At 47.3% G+C, this 11822-nt stretch overlaps 1 non-coding gene across 1 annotated transcript; it reads left to right on the top strand.

Moving 5' to 3' along the window:
• The first annotated feature begins 11136 nt into the window (after positions 1 to 11136).
• Positions 11137 to 11294, top strand: LOC125773336 (5.8S ribosomal RNA). Its single transcript, XR_007420049.1, has one exon. It is a non-coding gene; the product is annotated as a 5.8S ribosomal RNA (ribosomal RNA).
• Positions 11295 to 11822: the final 528 nt, after the last annotated feature.

Below are 11822 nucleotides of genomic sequence, written 5' to 3'. Positions count from 1 at the left end.
TACCCATGGCCAGAAGAAAGTGTGGCCATATCTTGGATACCGGCGGAGCTATGGGGCAAATATGGGCCAAAAATGGTGCAAGTTGGACCAAAAATCCGACCAAGTGCGCGAGGCGCTTTCGTGAATAGCTCCGGCCACAGACATGGTAGCGATTAGTGGTGCATGGAAGAAATCTAGCCACAAGTGCCATCTACCCATGGCCAGAAGAAAGTGTGGCCATATCTTGGATACCGGCGGAGCTATGGGGGAAATATGGGCCAAAAATGGTGCAAGTTGGACCAAAAATCCGAAAAAGTACCTAGGTAAATGCGATGGTTGTTCGTCGAATAGCTCCGGCCAGAGACATGGTAGCGATTAGTGGTGCATGGAAGAAATCTAGCCACAAGTGCCATCTACCCATGGCCAGAAGAAAGTGTGGCCATATCTTGGATACCGGCGGAGCTATGGGGCAAATATGGGCCAAAAATGGTGCAAGTTGGACCAAAAATCCGACCAAGTGCGCGAGGCGCTTTCGTGAATAGCTCCGGCCAGAGACATGGTAGCGATTAGTGGTGCATGGAAGAAATCTAGCCACAAGTGCCATCTACCCATGGCCAGAAGAAAGTGTGGCCATATCTTGGATACCGGCGGAGCTATGGGGCAAATATGGGCCAAAAATGGTGCAAGTTGGACCAAAAATCCGACCAAGTGCGCGAGGCGCTTTCGTGAATAGCTCCGGCCACAGACATGGTAGCGATTAGTGGTGCATGGAAGAAATCTAGCCACAAGTGCCATCTACCCATGGCCAGAAGAAAGTGTGGCCATATCTTGGATACCGGCGGAGCTATGGGGCAAATATGGGCCAAAAATGGTGCAAGTTGGACCAAAAATCCGACCAAGTGCGCGAGGCGCTTTCGTGAATAGCTCCGGCCACAGACATGGTAGCGATTAGTGGTGCATGGAAGAAATCTAGCCACAAGTGCCATCTACCCATGGCCAGAAGAAAGTGTGGCCATATCTTGGATACCGGCGGAGCTATGGTGCAAATATGGGCCAAAAATGGTGAAGTTGGACCAAAAATCCGACCAAGTGCGCGAGGCGCTTTCGTGAATAGCTCCGGCCACAGACATGGTAGCGATTAGTGGTGCATGGAAGAAATCTAGCCACAAGTGCCATCTACCCATGGCCAGAAGAAAGTGTGGCCATATCTTGGATACCGGCGGAGCTATGGTGCAAATATGGGCCAAAAATGGTGAAGTTGGACCAAAAATCCGACCAAGTGCGCGAGGCGCTTTCGTGAATAGCTCCGGCCACAGACATGGTAGCGATTAGTGGTGCATGGAAGAAATCTAGCCACAAGTGCCATCTACCCATGGCCAGAAGAAAGTGTGGCCATATCTTGGATACCGGCGGAGCTATGGGGGAAATATGGGCCAAAAATGGTGCAAGTTGGACCAAAAATCCGACCAAGTGCGCGAGGCGCTTTCGTGAATAGCTCCGGCCACAGACATGGTAGCGATTAGTGGTGCATGGAAGAAATCTAGCCACAAGTGCCATCTACCCATGGCCAGAAGAAAGTGTGGCGCTATCTTGGATACCGGCGGAGCTATGGGGCAAATATGGGCCAAAAATGGTGAAGTTGGACCAAAAATCCGACCAAGTGCGCGAGGCGCTTTCGTGAATAGCTCCGGCCACAGACATGGTAGCGATTAGTGGTGCATGGAAGAAATCTAGCCACAAGTGCCATCTACCCATGGCCAGAAGAAAGTGTGGCGATATCTTGGATACCGGCGGAGCTATGGGGCAAATACGGGCCAAAAATGGGTAAACTTGTACGGTCCAAAGCCAAGGGTAAATTTTTTTATTCCTCTAATAACTTCTACCACAGACATTGAATCGGTTCGTGATGTATGGATGAAATGTAGCAAACAGTTGGAACTACCCATAAAATCTTAAAGATTGACGATCCAATGCATAGAACCGGAGTAATGTGCGATACTTGGTGAAAAATCGAGTGAAAAATTAGCTATAAACTGTTTTTGGCCCATAACTCGAATACTAGACATCGGAAGGGGGGGTCGTAGAACGATTTTTTGTTGCCCTATCGATTCCCTATCGAACGAGCAAAAGTTGTTTTTTTGACCAAAAAGGACCCCTACTCTAGTAAAATTGGCCTGATTTTACTAGTCCCCGGTACCCGTACAGGCAAAATGAGCAAAATGCTCAAGTATGAATGGTTTTTGGCCCATAACTCGAATACTAGACGTCGCAGGGGGGTGTCATGGAACAATTTTTGGTAGCCCTTGAAATTATCTATCGAATGACATATACTTGATTTTTGGCCAAAAAGTTCCCTAGACTAGTAAAAATCGCATCATTTTACTAGAGTCGGGTACCCTGGACGAAAAACCGCTATAATTGCGGTTTTTGGCTAATAACTCGAATACTAGACGTCGCAGGGGGGTGTCGTGGAACAATTTTTGGTAGCCCTTGAAATTATCTATCGAATGACATATACTTGATTTTTGGCCAAAAAGTTCCCTAGACTAGTAAAAATCGCATCATTTTACTAGAGTCGGGTACCCTGGACGAAAAACCGCTATAGTTGCGGTTTTTGGCTAATAACTCTAATACTAGACGTCGGAGGGGGGTGTCGTGGAACAATTTTTGGTAGCCCTTGAAATTATCTATCGAATGACATATACTTGATTTTTGGCCAAAAAGTTCCCTAGACTAGTAAAAATCGCATCATTTTACTAGAGTCGGGTACCCTGGACGAAAAACCGCTTAAGTTGCGGTTTTTGGCTAATAACTCGAATACTAGACGTCGCAGGGGGGTGTCGTGGAACAATTTTTGGTAGCCCTTGAAATTATCTATCGAATGACATATACTTGATTTTTTGACCAAAAAGTTCCTAGACTAGTAAAAATCGCATCATTTTACTAGAGTCGGGTACCCTGTACGAAAAACCGCTATAGTTGCGGTTTTTGGCCAATAACTCGAATACTAGACGTCGGAGGGGGGTGTCGTAGAACAATTTTTTGTAGCCCTTGAAATTACCTTTCGAATGATATATAGTGGTTTTTTGGTCAAACAGTGACCCCGAGACTAGTAACCCTCCATACACAAAACCGCCTAAAAAGTTTTGGTTTTGCAAAATTTTGAAAAGTGCGTCAAAAAAATTTTTTCAAAAAGTACCAAATCGTGATCAGAACTCACTATAGACCATAAAAAGTGAAATCCGATGGTCATTTGCAACACTTGGTCAATCGAGAAAAATTTCACTTTTTTACTAGAGTCGGGTACCCTGAACGAAAAATCGCTCAAGTGATGGTTTTTGGCCAATAACTCGAATACTAGACGTCGGAGGGGGGTGCCGTAGAACAATTTTTTGTAGCCCTTGAAATTACCTTTCGAATGATATATAGTGGATTTTTGGTCAAACAGTGACCCCGAGACTAGTAACCCTCCATACACAAAACCGCCTACAAAAACTTTGTTTTGAAAAATTTTGAAAAGTTCAAAAAAATTTTTTTTTCAAAAACTACTAAAACGTGATAAGAACTTACTATAGACCATGAAAAGTGATATCCGATGATAATTTGCAAAAGTTGGTAACTAGTAAAAATTTTCACTTTTTTACTAGAGTCGGTGCAACGAGAAAAAAAAAGTCCGTGATGGAGAAAAATGGCACGTTTTCCACGCCTGTACGCTTTCGTTTTCTATATAGGGGGTAGGTGAGCCAGAAGCATGAATTTGACTGAGTACGTATCTTTATGAATTGGGCCCTTCTAAATCGATTGAGACTACCCCCAGGACGATCGGACGACTGCTTCTGGCTCAAAATGTGGTTTTTAGATTTTGATCGTCAATTATGAGAGAAAAAATCGATTAGAAGTAAAGATACGAAATGCTTGGTCTAAGTTGGGAAACGACTTCGGATATTTGTTGGACGTTGTCGTAGAAGGTCCGAGGACCAAGGAAAAGTGATTTCCAAGTGGATTTATGCACTATTAGTCGATGGTAAGATGTGAAATTAGTAGAACTTACCATACAGTTTGCGAAGTTGAAGCAATCGGTTGGTGAATATGGTACTGTCTGTCCAATTTGGTGGTTCGGAATGAGTGAAACGATGTTGATGATGGATAGACGTTCCGATTGCCCCCGATCGGGGAACATATAGTGGTCTTTAAGGTCCAAGTACCTATGTTTTGGTAAGCAGAACTGAGAGTTAAAGGATGAAAGTCGGCCATTCCTAATATCATCCTATCGGTGGTTCGCGAGTTGTTTGAGGACCGGAGCAGCTCGCGATGAAACGGTCCTAGGGTATTGGTTATCCATCCAAGGAAGAGTAAATGCGATCCTAGATGTGTGTCGTTGGCCGTTCTACCGGTATCGCCTATCGATGAGATATCGACGGGCATGCCTTACTCGAAAGTTGAATTCTAGGATCGATGGTCAAACAGACCTATGAGAGATAAACCAAACTGAACACGTATTGATGTCGGCTTTTCCTATCATTTGATGCCGCAGGTTGTTTAGGGACCGGAGCAACTTGCGGCCGAGACGGTCCCCGGGGGTTTCTTTCTCCAAGGAGTGGAAACTATTAAGCAAGAGTTGTAGCAAGATACGATCCTCTGATGTGTCGTTGGCCGTTCAAGCGGTATCGCCTGTCGATGAGATATCGATGGGCATGCCTTACTCTACCGACCTTCTAATTGAGAGTATTAATCAGGGATCGATGGTCAAACAAGACCAATGAGCGATAAACCAAACTGAACACGTATTGATGTCGGCTTTTCCTATCATTTGATGCCGCAGGTTGTTTAGGGACCGGAGCAGCTTGCGGCCGAGACGGTCCCCGGGGGTTTCTTTCTCCAAGGAGAAGAAACGATTAAGCAAAAGTTGTAGCAAGATACGATCCTCTGATGTGTCGTTGGCCGTTCAAGCGGTATCGCCTGTCGATGAGATATCGATGGGCATGCCTTACTCTCCCGACTGGATTACTGAGAGTTTAATCAGGGATCGATGGTCAAACAGACCAATGAGCGATAAACCAAACTGAACACGTATTGATGTCGGCATTTCCTATCATTTGTCGCAGGTTGTTTAGGGACCGGAGCAGCTTGCGACCGAGACGGTCCCCGGGGGTTTCTTTCTCTAAGGAGTGGAAACGATTAAGCAAAAGTCGTAGCAATAATCGATCACCTGATGTGTCGTTGGCCGTTCTTGCGGTATCGCCTGTCGATGAGATATCGATGGGCATGCCTTACTCTCCTGACTGTTTAATTGAGAGTTATAATCAGGGATCGATGGTCAAAAAGACCTATGAGCGATAAACCAAACTGAACACGTATTGATGTCGGCATTTCCTATCATTTGTCGCAGGTTGTTTGGGGACCGGAGCAGCTTGCGACCGAGACGGTCCCTTCCCGAAAGATGGTGAACCGAGTCGTCTGGCGTAAAAACCGGACGACTCGAAAGGGCTTGACCCTTTCAAGTGAGCGATAATCACATTCTACGCTCAGTTCGACAGCTACAAGGCAATCACTCGCTATGTTCAGAGCTAATACATGCAACATGCCGGCATTGTTTCCACCGACGCATGGATTCAAGACTGGTGCACTTATTAGTTAAACCGTTCGCCTCCGGGTGTTTCGAGTTCAAGTCTGGATGAGGATTGTTCTTGCTGGTAATAGCTTGAGCCCTTAAGGGGTCGAAGCGTACATCTTGAGACCATGTACAACATATTACCAAATCGGCACCATGGGTTCTGGTGCAAGTGATGTAACCGTGAAAGATGTTGAGCAGCCCAACATCGGTTTACACACGCATAATAGGAAGGCAGCGCTGTCGACTGGTCAGTCGTGTAAGAAGTGTGCATTATCGATCACAAATATATTGGTGATCTGTAGGTTGCGCATACACCATGCCCGGTGTAAAGTGCCGTGGTCCCCCCCGGGGGGCTGCATCAAACCGTTCGCCACGCGAACTACCCAATGGAACGAACTCGATGCATTTAATAAGAAGAAGAGATGATAATGAAACACGGTCGATTAAAGAGTTGAAAACGTTGAAATACCTATAAGCAAGTCTTAAGTTGGTGGTGACCGTTACGCCCCAACAAATTGGTGCCTTACCCTACACCAAAGAGCCATTCAACATGGTTCAAGTGAGCGATAATCACGCTCTACGCTCAGTATGACAGCTGCAAGGCAATCACTCGCTAAGTTCAGAGCTAATACATGCAACACGCCGGCATTGTTTCCACCGACGCATGGATTCAAGACTGGTGCACTTATTAGTTAAACCGTTCGCCTGCGGGTGTTTCGAGTTCAAGTCTGGATGAGGATTGTTCTTGCTGGTAATAGCTTGAGCCCCTGAATAAGGGGCCGAAGCGTACATCTTGAGAGTAAATGTACAACATATTACCAAATCGGCACCGTGGGTTCTGGTGCAAGTGATGTAACCATGAAAGATGTTGAGCAGCCCAACATCGGTTTACACACGCATAAGGGGTTTATTGTTATCTGTAGGTTGCGCATACACCATACCCGGTGTAAAGTGCCGTGGTCCCCCAGGGGGCTGCATCAAAACGTTCGCCATGCGAACTACCCAATGGAACGAACTCGATGTATTGAAAGAGATGAACAATTAATAGCGAGAATAGGGGCCCGGAAGCAATTCCGCGGCCCTACGGTCGATTCAAGAGTTGAAACGTTGTACAATCGTGGATAGCACCTAGTGCTAATATGGTGAGAGATAATGTGTGAGGAAATTTAGTTTCCTAAAGTTTAGTTAGTGGTTTCCGTTGTGCCCTAACAAACTTAAAGTTGGTGGTGACCGTTACACCCCAACAAATTGGTGCCTTACCCAACACCAAAGAGCCATTCCATATGGTTCTAGAGAGAGAGAGTTGTGTGGAAATTTATTTCCCACTAAGCGAGTGTGTGTCTGTAGTGGAACGAATTCTGGTTGATCCTACCAGTAATATACGCTTGTCTCAAAGGTTAAGCCATGCATGTCTAAGTACAAACATAAATGAATGTGAAACCGCATAAGGCTCAGTATAACAGCTATAATTCACAAGATCATCCTACCACTAGTTACTTGGATAACTGTGGAAAATCCAGAGCTAATACATGCAACATGCCGGGACTGTTGCCCTCGCGGGTAGCTGAACTGGTGCACTTATTAGTTAAACCAATCGCCTCCGGGCGGCTTGAGTTGAAGTCTGGATAAGGACGCAGATCGTATGGTCGCTTGTCGACTGACGACAGATCTTTCAAATGTCTGCCCTATCAACTATTGATGGTAGTGTAGAGGACTACCATGGTTGCGACGGGTAACGGGGAATCAGGGTTCGATTCCGGAGAGGGAGCCTGAGAAATGGCTACCACATCCAAGGAAGGCAGCAGGCGCGTAAATTACCCAATCCCAGTACGGGGAGGTAGTGACGAGAAATAACAATATGGACCTCTCTAACGATGGTCCATAATTGGAATGAGTTGAGTATAAATCCTTCAACAAGGATCAAGTGGAGGGCAAGTCTGGTGCCAGCAGCCGCGGTAATTCCAGCTCCACTAGCGTATATTAAAGTTGTTGCGGTTAAAACGTTCGAAGTTGATTGCCCGTCCAGACACGTGACCGCCACGGGCGCCCGGTTACACGCCGGGGCCGTTCGTGCGCGCGCTCACGGCTGCGACTCACAATGGTGTACTTGGGCGTTACTCTGTGAACGAGTACCGTGCTACCGGTTAACTCCGGCACGGGCTCCTCATGGTGCTCAAGATACTCACATTTACCTTGAACAAATTAGAGTGCTCAAAGCAGGCTAAGACAAAGCGTCCGGCCCCCCCGTGGGGTTGGCGTTGGCCGAGAATAATCTTGCATGGAATAATGGAATATGACCTCGGTTTATACGATTTCGTTGGTTTGTCAGAAACCTAGAGGTAATGATTAACAGAAGTAGTTGGGGGCATTGGTATTACGGCGCGAGAGGTGAAATTCGTAGACCGTCGTAGGACCAACTGAAGCGAAAGCGTTTGCCATGGATGCTTTCTTTAATCAAGAACGAAAGTTAGAGGATCGAAGGCGATTAGATACCGCCCTAGTTCTAACCGTAAACGATGCCAATTAGCAATTGGGAGACGCTACCCCTATTCGGTGCTCTCAGTCGCTTCCGGGAAACCAAAATCGGGTTCCGGGGGAAGTATGGTTGCAAAGTTGAAACTTAAAGGAATTGACGGAAGGGCACCACAAGAAGTGGAGCTTGCGGCTTAATTTGACTCAACACGGGAAAATTTACCAGGTCCAAACTTATCGAGGTAAGACAGATTGATAGCTCTTTCTCAAATTTAAGGGTAGTGGTGCATGGCCGTTCTTAGTTCGTGGAATGATTTGTCTGGTTAATTCCGATAACGAACGTGACTCAAACATGCTAACTAGAACGCTGTCAGCAGTGCGCCTCCGGGCGCACCTGACGTTACAGCCGGGCGGCGCCTTCACGGGCGGTCGTCGGCTACGTTTGCCCTGCTTAGCGGGACAACTTGTGTTTAGCAAGCTGAGAATGAGCGATAACAGGTCCGTGATGCCCTTAGATGTTCTGGGCTGCACGCGTGCTACAATGTGGGTCGCAGCGTGTTCTCGCCAATAGGCGCCCCCATTCCGAGAGGAACGGGAAATCACTAAAATGCCCATCTAGTCGGGATTGGGGACTGCAACGGTCCCCATGAACCTGGAATTTCTAGTAAGCACTAGTCATTAGCTAGTGCTGATTACGTCCCTGCCCTTTGTACACACCGCCCGTCGCTACTACCGATGGATTATTTAGTGAGGTTTCTGGAGGCTTACCTTCCGCGGTTCCTTCGTGAGCTGCAGCTGGCATGGCTGAAGTTGACCGAACTTGATGATTTAGAGGAAGTAAAAGTCGTAACAAGGTTTCCGTAGGTGAACCTGCGGAAGGATCATTACTGATGATCGTCCGCGAGTGACCAACCATGAGCTGCCTTCGGTGTAGCTCGGTCGCTCGCTTGCTATGTGTCAGAATTTGTTGAAAGCCAACTCGTTCGTTGTACACTTTGATGGGTGACCATCACTGTGTCTCCGTGCCGAGCTAGATCTCCCCTAGCCGTAAGGCACTTGAACGCCCCTTCGACGACGAGTTGCATGTGTGTGGTATGTGTCAGAATCTGGTGAAGCTTTCTGCATGTGATGTGCCTTGTGTGGATCCGTGGCCATTGCATTGTGTCTGGTGCTTAGATACCCAGACACTTAGAACGCTTGCGCGGAAAGCAAACTCGATCGTTGTACACTTTGATGGGTGACCATCACTGTGTCTCCGTGCCGTGCTAGATCCCCCCTAGCCGTAAGGCACTTTGAACGCCCCTTCGACGACGAGTTACAAGAGTGTGGTATGTGTCAGAATCTGGTGAAGCTTTCTGCATGTGATGTGCCTTGTGTGGATCCGTGGCCATTGCATTGTGTCTGGTGTGTAGGTACCCAGACACTTAGAACGCTTGCGCGGAAAGCAAACTCGATCGTTGTACACTTTGATGGGCAACCATCACTGTGTCTCCGTGCCGTGCTAGATCTCCCCTAGCCGTAAGGCACTTTGAACGCCCCTTCGACGACGAGTTACAAGAGTGTGGTATGTGTCATAATCTGGTGAAGCTTTCTGCATGTGATGTGCCTTGTGTGGATCCATGGCCATTGCATTGTGTCTGGTGTGTAGGTACCCAGACACTTAAGCAAACTCGATCGTTGTACACTTTGATGGGCGAGCATCACTGTGTCTCCGTGCCGTGTAAGAGCTCCCCTGGCCATCAGGCACTTGAAAGGTCCTTGGACGACGAGTTACAATAGTGGTGTGTTAGATACGTCAGATTACGGTGTCTACTACTGTGCAATACGTATCCGGCTACGGCACGGAACGAACGGGAACTGTGGTGCAGACAAACAAGAGTTAAGCCTATTAGTCATTAACTCTAAGGACGGGGCCATGGGGCGGTACACAAAGGATACGGATGAGCGAGTATGCAGGCCCAATACTCAATAGCTCGATCCGATCCAAGCACATGAGTTGACTGCGGCGCCAGGTTAACCAATGTGCTAGATTCTATTTGGCCAGTAGAATCTTGTGTCTTACGCGATTTGATACCAAGACACCAGAACGAAAGTTAGTTGAAGAGTTATTAAACTCTTATGAAGTATGGTTGTGCAATCACAACTTATGACTTTAACCTATAAAGTGGATATGGACTTGCAATTATAACATGGAATCTCTACACACCCCATGAGCTCGATCCAATCCACGCACACGAGTTGCCTGAGTAGCGACAGGTATACCGATGTGCAATACGTATCCGGCCACGGCACGGAACGAACGGGAACTGTGGTGCAGACATACAAAGAGTTAAGCCTACTAGTCATTAACTCTAAGGACGGGGCCATGGGGCGGTACGCAAAGGATACGGATGAGCGAGTATGCAGGCCCAATACTCAATAGCTCGATCCGATCCAAGCACATGAGTTGACTGCGGCGCCAGGTTAACCAATGTGCTAGATTCTATTTGGCCAGTAGAATCTTGTGTCTTACGCGATTTGATACCAAGACACCAGAACGAAAGTTAGTTGAAGAGTGATTAAACTCTTATGAAGAATGGTTGTGCAATCACAACTTATGACTTTAACCTATAAAGTGGATATGGACTATCAATTATAACATGGGGCACACACCATGTTCTCGATCCAATCCACGCACACGAGTTGCCTGAGTAGCGACAGGTATACCGATGTGCAATACGTATCCGGCCATAGGCACGGAACGAACAGGAACTGTGGTGCAGACATACAAGGGCCATGGGGCGGTACGCAAAGGATACGGATGAGCGAGTATGCAGGCCCAATACTCAATAGCTCGATCCGATCCAAGCACATGAGTTGACTGCGGCGCCAGGTTAACCGATGTGCTAAGAGAGTTGTTCCTGGGCCTTCAAAGTGACTTCAAAACTATCTTAGCGAATGGTGGCCATGGGCGTAGACATGAGCCACAAGTCACAAGGCCTGGGACTATTGGGTAATAAAGACAACTTAGTCAGAAAGTTAGTCTTTGGACGTACCACCGGGATTGTGTTACATTGGGAACCTTACTATAAAACCCTAGGCAGGGGATCACTCGGCTCATGGATCGATGAAGACCGCAGCTAAATGCGCGTCACAATGTGAACTGCAGGACACATGAACACCGATAAGTTGAACGCATATTGCGCGTCGGACGATTAAACCCGGCCGATGCACACATTCTTGAGTGCCTATCAATTCCTTGATATACAACAAACCAAACTTCAGGGTGGAGCGTGCCACAATAGAACACTATGGCGAGCAGCCCGTCTAGTGTCGTGGGGGAAACACGCTTCCACACTGTGCATAATGGCGTGCTCGGGACCTTTGTTGGGACCGCAGGGCGCTGAAAGTAAAGGGGTGAACCGCATAAATCGCACGCACGTAAACGCGCACACACACAAATAGAGTGAGACGTATCGTAGGATACCGCTAAGAGTACGTTGTGAAACATGGGGAAATTCAATCGAAAACCTCTTTGATGTCCAAGATTTCGTTGACCGTATCCGTCGTAATACTGGATCAACGTGCTTGGGGGAAAACGTCAAAGGGTTTTATAATAGTGGTGCATGATTAACCCATCGATGCCCGAGGGGAACATGTTGTCCAATACAATAGTGGTGCAGTTGGCTCGACATGCTCGGGGGGAGACATCGTGGGTCCAAGTCGACCAAGTCGACCGGGAGTTGTTGTTGAGAGATCGAATCAAAACGATGCCGAG

Source organism: Anopheles funestus, assembly GCF_943734845.2.
Source record: "Anopheles funestus chromosome X unlocalized genomic scaffold, idAnoFuneDA-416_04 X_unloc_30, whole genome shotgun sequence".
NCBI lineage: Eukaryota > Metazoa > Arthropoda > Insecta > Diptera > Culicidae > Anopheles > Anopheles funestus.
This window is presented reverse-complemented; position numbering and strand designations above follow the sequence as displayed.